The sequence below is a fragment of the Dromaius novaehollandiae genome, chromosome W (genome assembly GCF_036370855.1).
Source record: "Dromaius novaehollandiae isolate bDroNov1 chromosome W, bDroNov1.hap1, whole genome shotgun sequence".
In the NCBI taxonomy this organism is placed as follows: domain Eukaryota; kingdom Metazoa; phylum Chordata; class Aves; order Casuariiformes; family Dromaiidae; genus Dromaius; species Dromaius novaehollandiae.
Window position 1 is genome coordinate 59,618,898 of NC_088130.1, and position 13,964 is coordinate 59,632,861.

At 46.9% G+C, this 13,964-nt stretch overlaps 1 protein-coding gene across 5 annotated transcripts in view; it reads right to left on the reverse strand.

The window, feature by feature from the left end:
* Nucleotides 1-13,964, reverse strand: part of LOC112988027 (AP-4 complex accessory subunit RUSC2) — a 63,017-nt gene that overhangs the window by 36,340 nt on the left and 12,713 nt on the right. Inside the window, exon 1 of one of the 5 annotated variants that reach the window (XM_064500403.1) lies at nucleotides 5,906-6,915. The exons of 2 other annotated variants lie outside the window; for them this stretch is intronic. The gene's annotated coding sequence lies outside the window, so the exon portion shown is untranslated. Of the gene's footprint in view, nucleotides 1-817; nucleotides 1,266-2,801; nucleotides 3,279-5,905; nucleotides 6,916-13,964 lie in introns of those variants that run through there. 2 more of the 5 variants (XM_026108226.2, XM_026108224.2) reach the window with 2 other exon arrangements.

Here is a 13,964-nt window from a genome sequence, read left to right on the forward strand (position 1 = left end):
GGTTATAACAAGACCATGTAATTAAGCTCTAGTAACTGGTACCCAGCCTGGACCACTCATCTCAGTAATTAAAAGTAATAATTCCTCCATTCTTAGACAACCTTTCTCATCTCATCTGTGAAAAGCGGCAAGGAAAAAGCATTCATTTCACAAGCATCGCAGACACACCCTAAGCAACACAAAGGACTCCAACCTGCACAGATTTCCTTGGAGAGGAGCAGGATTTTACCTGCCTCTCTATTTTATGTTAACACCTTTTTGTGCAATCGGTTTACTGCTATTAAAAAAAAGCCAAAAGCCACACAGACAGCAACCTTTTCCCTGCCTGTGTCCTTTGTTTCTGGCTTTTCATGGAAGCGTTGTCTGTCAGAACAGCTTTCATGCTGCAGAGCAGCAGCACCGCCAGGGATGCACAGAGAGCACGGCAGCTCTCGAGACCAAAACAATCCGTGTGGGCTCGGCTGTCATGGCAGACACAATAGAGAACTGTCCAACTGCATCAAAAAGAGAGCATTGTCAGGGTGAAACACAGCTCGCCTCTGCACAGCCAGCCCCGGCCACAACAACCGCTATTTCACAGCTACAATGAACAAACATATTCTGCACAGCAATACCAGCCTCCTCACTCTCTTACACCAATTCCAATCACAACAGCTCCAAAGCAACGCAGCCTCTGAAGAGACAAAGCAATCCCAAAATCTTTTAGCTCCATTGGGTAACTGGCAATCTCTACAAAAACAAACCAGCCCCTTTGCAGGACAATGGCCAGAAAACCATTGGTAAGAAAAACGTCCGCCCCATCACTTCCCCATCTCACCTTTCCAAGGATCCTCTCTTCCCCGTCTCCTCTCACTGAACACACTGCTCCACAGCACCGGCCAGTGCCGAGTGCTCAGATTCCAGCGGGCTCCGTGTTGTCTCCCCAGGATGCTGTGGGAAACACAGAGTCCTTTTTTTTTTTTTCACAGCTGCATCCCTGGCATTGCAGAGGGTCTGCGCAACCACATCTCCAATGCTCCTGCTGCTGCTGCTGCTGCTGCTGCTGCTGCTGTGACGTTGCTGCGTGTGAAGCAGCAAGCATGCCCACAGCACAGCCGCCCCAGCTCACAGCCAGTCCCTGCGGGACCTCAGACCAGGCAGGGATGGGAGGGAGCAGACACGGAAGGGAGGGCAGAGAGCAAGTTGAGCTGGAAGATGGACAATTGATCCTTACAGTAATTGAGAAATCAGGAAGGAAGCATGAGAAAACACGAAAAGGCAAAGCCTGCAAAATGCTGTAAAATAGAGCTGCAGCATCGTATCCTTTGTTGAGCTTGTGTTTCAGATGCTGTGTGATTGCGAGCTGTTAGGTCTCTTCTCCTGGCTTTGGAAAGCAAAGGGAACTGGAGTGCTGTGTTCCTACAACTCACAATGGCAGCCAGACCCCTTGGAGATAAAACGCTCTCCTGCAAAGCAGCACACAGGAGGAGGATGGGCAGGACTCAAACTGAAAGATCAGGAATACTACAAGAAGCTTCTTGAAGCTTCTCTTCTATTTCTGTGATGCCTTTTCCTAAATAGCTTTACTAACAGTATCCACACAACATCCCTGAAATGCAGCCACCCTTGGAGTGAGATGCAACCACAAGTAGTTCAATCAGTGTCAAACACACCTAGCAGGAACAGGACGTAAAAAGTTCAAGCTATCACAGGAAATCTTAAATCAAGATCCCGCCAGCTATTAACTAGAGCTTGGGATTAAAGTGCTGCCGATAAATTAGGCTAAATCCTGGCACCCCTGCAAGGCAATCCACAACAGACCCTCCTTCCTAAGACAAAGGCAAGATGCACAGAGATCACTACCCACAAAAAGCCAGGCTCTCTTGTGATCCTGGGACCACATGTAAAGATTTTTTGGTCAGCTTGCTTTCACCAGAGGCTGCTGTAACCTGCTCCATATACAGGTCAGTGCAGCTCCTGGCAAGGCACAGGCAGCTTTGCCAAGGGACACATGCTGCTACTTTAAGATTTCTCTTCTGAAAAGAGCCCCGAACCCTCTCCCTTCTCCCTGATGCAGCAGCTTGTCATTCTGTCACAGGCTGGGCACAGCTACAGGCCTCAGAAAACAAGCTGGGCTCAAAGGCTGTTCCAGCAGGGATGTTTCTAGCAGTGAAACAACTTCCCTGAGACAACCATCCTAGAAGGACGACTCACATTATTTCACTTTGCTGTCTAACCCTCCTCAGAGGGCTAAGTTGCCATTACTATCCTTCTACACTGTCAAGCCTACAAGTCTGAACCAAAATCCATCTCCTTCATGGGCACTAGGCAAGTCAGAAAACAGGATTAAAATGTCACACAGACACATAGTTGAAAGAAATTAAGAACCATCTTCGTACTTTCAGCTCTATGCCATGATACACCCAAAGCAACTGCCAAACAAAACAAAAGAACACAGCCTAAACAACACAATACTTTGTACAGGCTTCTGCCTCTAAAGAGCTATACCAGAAAAATATTACATTCATCACTGGAAGTGGTTGCCGATCATCCTGGATCCCAAACCACTATCGACCCTTAAAATGTCTCTTTGTGCAATGTTCAAATCAGATTTCTGACCAAAAACACAATGACCATTCCCACAAAGTAGTTACCAAGGGCTCCAAAGACAGGAGTTCGGGACTTCCCCAGAGCTGTGGGTATGAGTGCAGAAAGAGACCTTTACAGGAAGACAAAAGGAAGGACCTTGGGCCTTCTGTGGGCTGGGCAGTCCATCTACAATGTGTTGGAGCCAACAGCACAGATGCAGCTCTGCCACTCACCTCCAAAGCAGTAGGAGCAATCTGTCAGTCAATCCCAAAGCTCAGGCTCAGCAGGTCCTTCCCGCAGGCGATGAACATGACCCATCTGTGGTACTTCATGCTCCTGAGCCCGCTGCTTGCCTTTGCTTGAGCCCCACACTCCCATCTGATCCCATTCAAGCGGCAGGGACAAGCCTCAGGGATGATGCAGCCCCATAGCAGGAGTGAGGGATGTACCTCCACACCTGGTGACTGCAGCAAGCACAGAGCTAGTCCTGGACAGCCCTGTTCCACCCAAGCTGCAGTAAATGAGACTATTAACAGTTTCAGCTAAGTATTCCCATAGAGCACAGCCCCCAGACCCCCAAAAGGCCAGTCTCATTGTATTGTCAGTGTTAATTAAGGCAGGCTCAAGCAGACATCTTGGGCCCGTTCAACTGGGACAGTCAGGGAGCAGCAGCAAGAGAGGAGACAGAGTCTCAACTGTGGAGCTCTGTGAAGAACAAGAAGCATTTGTTACCCAGGAGACTCGTTCCCACAGCAGAGAGGAGAATGGAAACTATTCTGGTGCCCTCCCCAGTCCTCCGCGAGCTTTGCCAACACTGACGCTGGGAGGTATAAATGCTGGCAGGCTGAATGTTTGCCTGCATCCCTGCCCCTGCAACAGGACACTGGTATTAACCAATTCACTGACGGTAATGCCTCCTTCACATAGCAAATAAGCGCTCCAGAGCAGATGCAGTCGGGGGGCTGTTTTGTTAAAAATCAGATGGAGCAATGCAGCAGAAAAAGGGCTCCTTCAAAAACACCCCCAGCTAGCTATTTACATATGTTTCCCAATGTAAACACTCGTATCCTCCTCCCCCAGTTATTCAGTTCAGTGCCTTCCCCTTTAGCCTAAACTTGCTGCCTTGCACCCCTACTGCAAGCTCCCATTTGCTGCCCCTCTCCACAACAGTTGTAAAAACTGATGGGTTTTCTCAGAGCTTCATAGGCAATAAGAGATTACAGGCAGTAATGGAGAAGAAGAAAGCTCTTTCTTAGGGCTGACTTCTAGGAGATGACTTCTCTTTGATCACAGAGATGAGTCAGTGTGAGAAGGGAAGGATGGCTGACTCCACAGTCTCATGCAAAGGAGGGGAGCAGGGATACTGAAGACTTGCAACTGCTGCTTTGAGAAACAAGACACAGGAGGTGCAGGGGCCAGATCCCGCCATCCCTGTGTTAACCCAGCCCCACTCCCTGCTCTGTGGATAATGCTTCCCACACACTTTCGGCACTGCAGAGTGCAGCTTGGCAGGTGAAAACTGCCTATCAAACAATGTTAGTCTCATTACCCACAGGCATCCCAGATGTAGGGCAGGGGTTTTGCCATCTTCTCCCTCCAAGGGTGTGAGAACTGAGTGCACAACAGGTTCTCCAGCCCATGTATTCCAGTGACGAAGCAGAGGCATCCCATTCCCAGTGCCAGGTTGCAGCACAGCTCGCCGCTTCAGGGGGAGCCCTGTGTACCACACTTGGGCTCGGCACAGGCCATATGTACCTGGACCGCTCTGTTCTCCTGCAGACTATCACCAGGACATGAACATCCACCCAACCCCTGATCATCTAGGGGGAAAAAAGCACAGTGCTCTTCTGCCTTGACAGTGGAATATTCACCTGCTTTCACATACTGTGCAGAAATCAACCAGTAACAGACAAGAAGGAACAAACCTTCCCACTCTCACCACAACTGTATAGTAAAATCATCCACTTCAGCAAAAATAGCCTAAGCCTCCCACCTATCTGCTGCAAATCCTCCTGCTGCATGATCAATGGAGTGGAAACAGCTCAGGCCCAAATCCCAGCTGGCTGCCTCAGCTGTAGCTCTGACACCAAGCACCAGACACGAAAAGGCCTTTAATCATGCCTCACTATCAGGCACAGCGCTCAGTCTGCCCACCCTTGCAACAGCCAGACAGCCTCTGGGCTACAGTCTCTTCGCTGCAACTCACTGGTGTAATTCAGCACAGGGAGATGACCGCCGCCTCCTCCTGAGGATGGACCCTTTGCTCTAGGCATCATTACCCTCAGTGTGCCTTCAGCAAATAAAAAGCCGCAAGAGCAGCAGTAAGCTCATCGCCACAGTGGACAGCCTGTGCCTTGCTATCTACAGCAGAAACAGCAAGAACATGCCTAGGCCACAGCTTGACTCCTCATGACGCCATTTGTAGCCCAGCCACAGGAGGGAGAGACACGTCACGCTTTTGCACATGCTGGACATTCGTGAGCTACTCGTGAGCAGCTCACTGCCATTCCACCCTCACTCACTGACTGCTCGTGGCAGAAATCTGAATCCACAAAACCCAGCAACCCCAACCACCACCAGTCAGGCCGTTTTAGCAATGCTGGGGAGGCATGCTGGTCAGCTACTTACTAATCAGCATGGTGCTGCCTGCCTGCAGCAAGGGGGACCAAAACACTCTAGGAAAGTAAGAAGCACTGAAAACTTAAAAAAAAAAATCCTCCAAAAAAAAAAAACCTTCTCCATCTCTGCAAACTTTGCCTTCAAGGGCAAACATCATCTCTCTCTCAAACACACAGAGATCAATACAGGCTGATCACTACCAATATATGCTTGACAACTTTTGTATCCAGTATAAGGCAGAAATAAAACATGGATGATTTTGAATGAGGGGGGCAAAAAATCCAAAGAGAGTGAGAAAAGCACACAGTGACAATAGCACGCTGACAATGCCTCCCCTCAGCCCCTGCATTTCCCCAGAGGGTCACTCGTGATCCCCACTGAGCCTTGCTTCTGAGGGGAACCAAGGGCAGAGGCACAACAGTCAGCAGGGCCATGCAGGTTGCACACACACACTTGCAACAGCAGGATTCACCAGGCAGCTCGCGATGATCCTGCCCCAGCAAGCCCTGCCCACTCCCCAGAACGGCAGTACTGATTTCTTCAGGTCTAGCAATCCAAGGCAGGAGACATGCCTCCAAATTAGAAAATGGCTTGATACAGAAAGGTGGGTTTTTTTCCAAAAAATGGACTATTCTTGTTTGCTAAATATTTTTTCAGGTAACAGAATTCCCAAATTCACACCTCTGATGTTTAAGAACTTAAAAAATTTCCAGCTTACCTTCATTCATAGGTGGCTCACCCCTATTCACTCCTGTTCCAAAAATGTCCATTAGCTTTGGTATTTATCCAGACTGTGTTTAAAGTTAAATTATCCAAGTTCTGTAATTGCTTTGCAGTAAGTAGGCTCTCCATTTCTTTGATCATAGCAGTAACCCTTCTCTGGACCTGATCCAGTTTGAATCCAATCTTCCGCGAGTAACCAGAAACATACACAATCCTTCAAGTGAGATCTCACCACGCCTTAAGATAATAGCACTAAAATTTCCCCATCTCTGCTAGAAATATTTTGTCCAATATGCCATTTTGGATGATGTTTATCTTTTTCATGACTGCATCATATTAGTTGTTCACAGTTATCTCACGCTTGACTGACAGAGCCTGGATTTTCCTCTGTCTCCCTCATTTTCCCCAGTGAGCCACCAGCTGCAGCTGAACTTTTTGCTTATTCCTAATGGACATGACCATGCAATTTTGAACTACCCAGTTCCCATTTGTATTATTCCTTAAAGTCATCCAAGCGCTTCCTTCTGAATAGCCCTGAACTGCCTCTGAATTGATGATGCGCTCCAGCTTTGTGTCTTCAGGAAACATTATTAGCAAACTCTTACTTTTTAACGCTCAGAGCTTTATTTCATGTATCAAATAGGTTCCATTCCAAGGCTAATTTCTACTAACAACTTCCTTTTTTACCAGCATTTCCTCTTTCAACATTCCTCTTATCTTCCTGTAGTCAGTTTGCTGCTCCTTACTTCTCAGCAAAGAATGTCGTAGAGGGAAGAATTTCACACGTGTTCAAGAGGAGGCAGGACAAGCACTTGGGAGATCCATTTCAGGCTACTAAACAGTTAAAATACAACAGACTTAGGAAATCCCCTGAACTGAAAATGGTCAGAAGCTAAGAAAGTATTAAGGTATCCTATCTGCTTGCCTTTTTCTCACTCTTCCCGAGCTGACCACTTGCAACCACTTTCAGAAATAGAATACTGTGCTAGGTGGATCCTTCATCCAAGACACTACAGTGATTTCTGTCTTCCCGTATTAAGGTCCCATCCTTCCTATTGTGAGCAGCTGCCACCTTACTGCCCAGGAACAGAGGCTTTTCCAAGCTCCATAAAAAGTCACAGCTACCAGATAGGGCTAGTTCTGGCATGGATCCCCAGAGGGCTGGGCTGAGTTCCACATACCTCAATAATACTGAGACATCTATGGGAAAACCAAACCAAATTCACAGTCAGTTGCCTGTTGGTAGTCCCTTCCAGCCCAGGATCCCAGTATGGTCATATTACTTTCCAAGTAAAGCACTGTCATCAATATTTTACACGCAGGAGACTAAGGCAACATGGAGATATGCTTCACTTGGTATTACACTGGAAGCCTGCGGGAAAAGCAAGAACAGATCCTGGGATCCCAGTGCCCTTATTTCAGCCCTAATATTCAATACTTCTTAAAGCAGGAGCACAAAGAAAGAGATTAGCAGTTGAGATAGAGGGAAGTCAGGATAGAAATGACAGAACAGCTCCTGAATTGTTGCAGACAACAAGAAAGTCTCAGCTTCAATCTGATAAAGAAAGCTCATAAAGTTGTACAGAAAACCTTCAATTAAAGCAAAGTTTGGACATAACTGATGCAGTCTATGCTTTCAGAGTGCCTGGAGCAGGAGCCCTGCTATAACAGCAGCCCTGTTTGTTCAAGCACTCACTCACACTTTGTTGATATAAACCTTTTCAACAAGCAGAGCACTGACAAAAGGAGCAGAAAGGGTATTATTACAAAAAGATATGCATTCTAATTTGGCAACCAACCACTTGTTCTGTGCAGACCATAGTAACAGTGGATATAAAGGTGTTACTGGCTTCACTTATATGAAAATTAGCTTTCAAAAATGTGATGAGTGCTGTTGCTACAGCACAATTTACCTCAACTATTAGTACATTTTCACTGTGACCTAACAGTTCCCCACTGCCGTGAGGAAAGCCTCAAGTTGCCACACAGTGAATCTGATGATTTTGGCAGCCATGACTCTGCTATATTCACTGGTTTGTATTCTAACCTGAAATAAAAAAACGATACTTTATTTTATATTTACTTTCCAAGGAAGCAGCACAGAAACTTCAGGGCTGAGATGAACCTATGCAGCCATGAGCCGGTTCACTGTCTACATATTAAGGACAAGCAGAGATTGCTGCATACGTAGAGAGCATTGCTCAAGAAAGGTGACTGCTTAGGGTTCCCAAGATGTACCCAAAGTGACACTGCTTTCCCGCTGCAGAGGCATCTCCTGGCTGCCTCAAAGCAAGCATAACTGCACTGCAAAAAAGCCTCAGCTCACGGGGACTGTAATGGATGGGTGCAAACAGGAAAAGGGCAAAACAAAGAAGAAAAACATCTGCTGGACACAAGAGAGGCTACATCCAAGAATGGATAGCACCTCCTGCCCTCCTGTCGATAGGATTCAGTCATAAACATTTTAGTTTTCTGAGGAAACAGCAAATATGGAAACTGCTCAGGATTTCACATCATAGAAAACCTTCTCTCACCTCCCTCTGCACGTCTAAGCCTTTTCTTGCCATCACTGCCCAGAGCAGCAACACAAGTGAAGCAGTAATATCTGTCAGCTCAAGGCAAAGTGTTCCCAAAAGACCTCCCAGCTCTCAAACACACTCCCATCTTTACAGCAAACCCCAGGGAGCATGTAATCACCAGCTGATTTAGAGATACTATTATTTATACTGCTTTCTCCTACGTTTCTTCATTTACCACCCAAACTGGCCATGCTTGCTGCTCTGCAGTGCTCCCTCCCCCAGGTGGTTATTTTAGTGGCAAATAAAGTAATCCCTAGATAGCTTGTGCTGCTGCAAAGCCCTCTGTGATTAAAAGAAGCTGTTGAAGGTACACTCAAAAACCATCCACCAGCAGCAATCCTACAGCACAGCACTGGCATGCTTAAGATAGTGCCGCCAAAGGCACTGCCGGTGTTCACGGGCACCCGAGCAGGCACTTATAAAAACTGCAAAGACAAGGGGAAACAGTTCAGTTAAGGGAGAATTGTTGAAAACTTTTCCTAAAAAGCCTACGTAATGCAGGCTTGTAACTAAATCCTGGTGGCCCCATCCACCTCTTATGTTTTTAACCTGCTGGCTCTTAGAGGGAGTGGTTGTCTCTTACTTTCATCTATACCACCTCTAGTACTGATATCATCAGCAAAACAGATAAGGTCTGCATACAGACAGTAAACAGACATAAATTATAAACATTACCATGACATCTTAAATAGCATACATTGGACATCCCCACCCATAATCATTGTGCACGACCTGCTCACTCAGAAGGGATCTGTGGTTACCGTAGATCACAGGCTGAACATGAGTAATAGTAGCATTTTGCTTTGAAGCATACAAACAGTATGTAGGGCTGTATGAATAAGCATATCATATGCAAGACATGGAGCAACCATCCCACTCTACCCAACACTGGTTAAGGCTTCAGCTTCTACCAGTCCTGCAAAGATTTGGACAAACTGCTTTGAGTCCAAAAAGAGCAAGAAAAAAACAGAAAGGCGGAAAGCGCAAAGCAACTGCGTTACTTGTCTGTAGAAAACTAGGGGATACACAAAAGCAGTTCTGAAACGCATAAAAGGCTTCTGCCAGGAGCAAGAGAATAAACTGTTCTCCCCTGACAACAGGAATAGGCTGTCTGAGGGGTAGCCAAGGAAGTTTAGGTTAGGCATCGGGTGTGACAGATAAAACTAGCCATTTATCACTCCACCAAAAAAGCAGAGCAGTCAGGAGATAAGGCTGGTTTTCTTAATATTTTACATAATCTGCAACAGGCTCTGTCTCAGGAGCTCTTTGATTGACATATTTAGAGGCAAACGTTCTCATTAATTCGCACAGATCCTTAGTGTCAGAAATTGGAAATGGTCTAAGACCACTAAGAAATGTCTGTCAAATGCCTTGGCCAGCTCAGTGTGCATCAGCAGAAACGGATGGAGGGAGGGGACTGGGGTGCTAGGCTGCCGGATGCAGCAGCTAATGTCACCATCACTGGAAGTTTCTAGAGACAGGTGAAACGAAGAAATATAAGGAATGGCATAGTCTGAGTCAACTCTGCTTGGGTCAGGGAGATGTAATTGCATGGTTTCTGCAGGTCTTATTTTCTCATGATCTATTTGACTCAGAGGAGCAGGAAGCCTCTGATGAAGGATTAAAAGCCTAGAGAAGTTTATTCTGTGAGGCAGAATAACTGGAGAAACTGAAATACGCTTCTGGAAAGAGACAGCAAATGTACCTGTGAAGACAGAGTGGAAAAGCACCCTATGGCCAACTGATCCAATGGCTAATCCACCTGGCTGTTAAAAACCATCCTGAGGGTTTGGGGTTTTTTTCCCCTGAAAGGAACATGCTTAGTACCAGCTTCCATCCAGTGAATTCATCCTCCTTTTGTCCACGGTAGTGAACAGACACTTCTCTCATGTATTTGGCCTTGCTGAAGATGTTACTTCACTGCAACTGAGAACCCTCTTAGCCTTTTCTTTGGTCATTATAACCTCTTCCCATCTAATAAAGCAGGCTGTAGTGGATTTTCAGCCAGCTGTACTCCAGATCTCCATGTCAGGTCATCCCATGATTAAACAACCTTTTGGCTGTATGTGCTTACAGGTATATGTTTAAGCAGCACAAAGAGTCTAATCTGCAGCATCTAGCTGCAGTACTGCCAGTTGTGCCACACACATGCGTATGTGCATACACACACACACACACACACACACACACACACACACACACACACACAGAGAGAGAGAGAGAGAGAGAGAGAGAGAGAGAGAGAGAGAGAGAGAGACCTGGGAAGGATGTGCCTTTATCCTGTGTGGAACAGACATCACTTTTGCTCAGGACTGACGAACACCCACAGCAAAGGAGATGGTATAGGGAAAAAGGGGAGTCCTGCATGGGGGGGAATCGTGACATATTCTTTAAAATAGAAAACAAAAGCTGTTAAAGGCAAAGCCTAGTCCAGGGCTTACACCAGTGCCCATGATCTGGCATCAGTGAGGAGGCAGAACATAAAGGCAAAGCAGGTCACAGGAGACTCCTGACACGTCAGGCTTAGACTGAGTTGAAGAGACTGAAATCGGGCTCAAACTTCACATAAGGCAGGTGATAGAGATGAGGCACTCTGCTCTACAGGGTGCCCTGTGGAGTCATCTCAGCATTTCGGGAACTGCTGGAAACTGTGGTGTGGGGCTCCGGCACCTCACAGAAGGCTGATGATGAACAGCCGGCAAAGCAGCACTTACAGAGGATGAACAAGGCCATGTATTACCGTGCATCCCAGGTACGTTCCATGCATGAGAACAAGAGCATCCCAGTGCGGAAAGAGCCCTGAAAGAGCCCTCGGGAGCTCTGTAATACATGCCACGACGATACAGAACCTTGGCTCAGATGCAAGAATAAACAGGAATGATGATGACTCAAGGCACTTCATATGCTGGCTGAACATTTACAGAGGAGTAGGACGCCCCTAGTGAAGGACTAATCGCCCAGAGCAGGTTATTCTGCCTTACAGAATACCTGGAAAAACAAATATGCTTTTCACTTCTGTGATATATTTTCATCTTTGGACAATCCTAAAAATCTGTACTTCAAGCACAGATGTAAGAAAGCACTCCAACCTGTGTACAAACTCAGCCAGTGCCTTTCATCAGAAAGCAAAGAAAAGAGAAGCTCCACTAAATTTGGCAAGAAAGGGAGGAAGGCTACCAAGGGCTAAGCAAGCTAGATAAGACAAAGACCAAGCATGAACGGCTGCAGTGCTCTGATTCTCAGTGCAATTGCTGGAGAAAACTCTCAGTCACGATGTTCTAATGGGACCTGCCCTCCATCCCTGAGGACATCTGCCAGAATTAGTATTCCCATATCAGAGGAGGTGAAGCATGGAGCACCAAACAGCAACTGTGACCTTTTCAGCAATTTCAAGGCCTGCTGCTTTCACAGCAACTTTCTGTATCTGCTTAAAATAAATCCAGCCCTTCAGAAAATGAAGTATTCAGAGATTGCAGAAGCATCTCACCCTTTCTCTACAATGCCAGAAACTGGCACAGATATATGTCAGGTTGCATACGTAAAGGCCAAAGAGCTGCACAGAGGGATTAATGCTGTCATTCAGAACCTCAATATCTAAAACAGAAGTGAAGTCTCCCCCACTCACAACACTGCTACCTTCAATTCAAAGCACATAGGTGAGCCCAAGCACTGCCTCCAAGTTCACAGCCAGGAGATATCTCAGCTCTTTCCTTCTTCTGCATGCAAGGCCCCACGTTAAGCCATGCAACAGCAATAGGGTCTGCACTGCCACACTGGGTAATGTGAGAGGGTGGTTTCTCCTATATCCCATGTTAGACCAGGCAAGAGTGGAGCCTCAGCACCTGCCTGCAAGAAGAAGGGGCACGTCTGTCTTCAGATGCTCCTCTGAGCATGAGCCCCCCAGAAGCACTTCTGTGAGCTCTGGGTTCCATGCACTGCACACAAGCGGTCACTGCAGTCTCCTGACACACACAGCCCCAAGGCGGGAGAGAGACTGATACTCCAGCAGCATGGGAGCAGGTGAGCAGATGTTACATTATCGTAGGACTTGACCAACAACAGACGAAGCCCAGCACGAGGGAGACAAACTGCAGCATTCAGCTCCTCTAGTGGGAAGGGGCAGCCTGCACTGGCTACATATTCCAGGGAACACTACTCCCCAGTATCCCAGCAGCTTCTGCAGTGTGGTCCAGTTTTCATTTCTAGGCACAGACCACATCATGAAAAGAGTAGGATTTTGGACTTACTTTTTTGTTCATGTGGATAGCAAGAATGTCCAGAGCTATAGCTGTTAATTCAACATATAACTTTAATACCCTTTCTGCAATTAAACCAGTCCCCAGCTACCAGTCCTCAGGATAAACCTAATGTCAGGGCAGAATCTCCACATGTGCCATGGCTAGGGCCCCAGACCTTTTGGAGAAGCAGCTAGGTAGATCTGGCCACTGTCAGGGACTTGGTGGCAGGCTAGATAAAGCTCAGGTTAACCCCTCTTGGCATTTCCTGTCATTAGAGATAATACTCTGAACTTGTAGGGAAAGCTCAGGGGAAAATAACCTAATTAGAAGTGAAAGTCTCACATCCTCATGGCGAACAGCAGATCTGCTGAACCTGAAGGTCAGCGACTTTGGTAGTCAGCAGGACAGCGAGAACAGAAAAACACCGGGAGCCGTGCTGGGCCCTGTCCTGCTCTCTCCACCCAAGGACCCAAGGCTGCTCTCTGTGGAAGATTCCCCAACGCTTTGGCTGAAATGATGCCAGCATTTGGACAGGGCTTAGTGTTATTTTTAACACTTGTTCACATAACTCTTCGGATGAATCCTGGGAAGAGCTTGTCACCAAAATAGTATACTGTGGGCACTATTTATACACCCACCAGCAGCAGAGCAGGGCATGCTAAAGAGTTAGAGGACCCTTTTCCTTCCTCAGAACCTAGGAACTAGGGATATGGGGAGGACATGGTTTTCTGTTTGAGCTAGTCCTCAGAACAAAACCATCACTTGCAGAAAGTCTGACCTCCTTGTCTGTCCTGTTTAGGAGATTTCTCCTTCACATGGGAGGAAAGCCCAATTACAACAAGCTTGAGGAAGATGAAAGGCTGCGTATATGCAAGGGCAGGCACACCCAACTGCTGCGGAGAGAAAGGGGAACAGCTCTGCCTAAACACAGGCTGGGCCAGAAGAAAATGCTGCTGTCCTCTCATTTTATCTGTCCTTGGCTACAGCAGGGACATCCAGCAGGGGTATTATCTCTTGGTCATCATCTCTTGCCCCTCTTCAGCTCCACTTAGGGTATGCAGAGCTGGGAGAAGATGAAGCACTAAATGCCAAACAGTGAGGGGTTAGCTGAGAAGGAAGACATCAGCTTGACAAGAGTGACTCTCCTCTACCCCCAGAGACAGTAGCAGCCGTAGGTCTTTCCGTATCAAAATGGCTTGTCCTAAGGGACTGAAAGAAAAAAAAGATATCCTTTTGA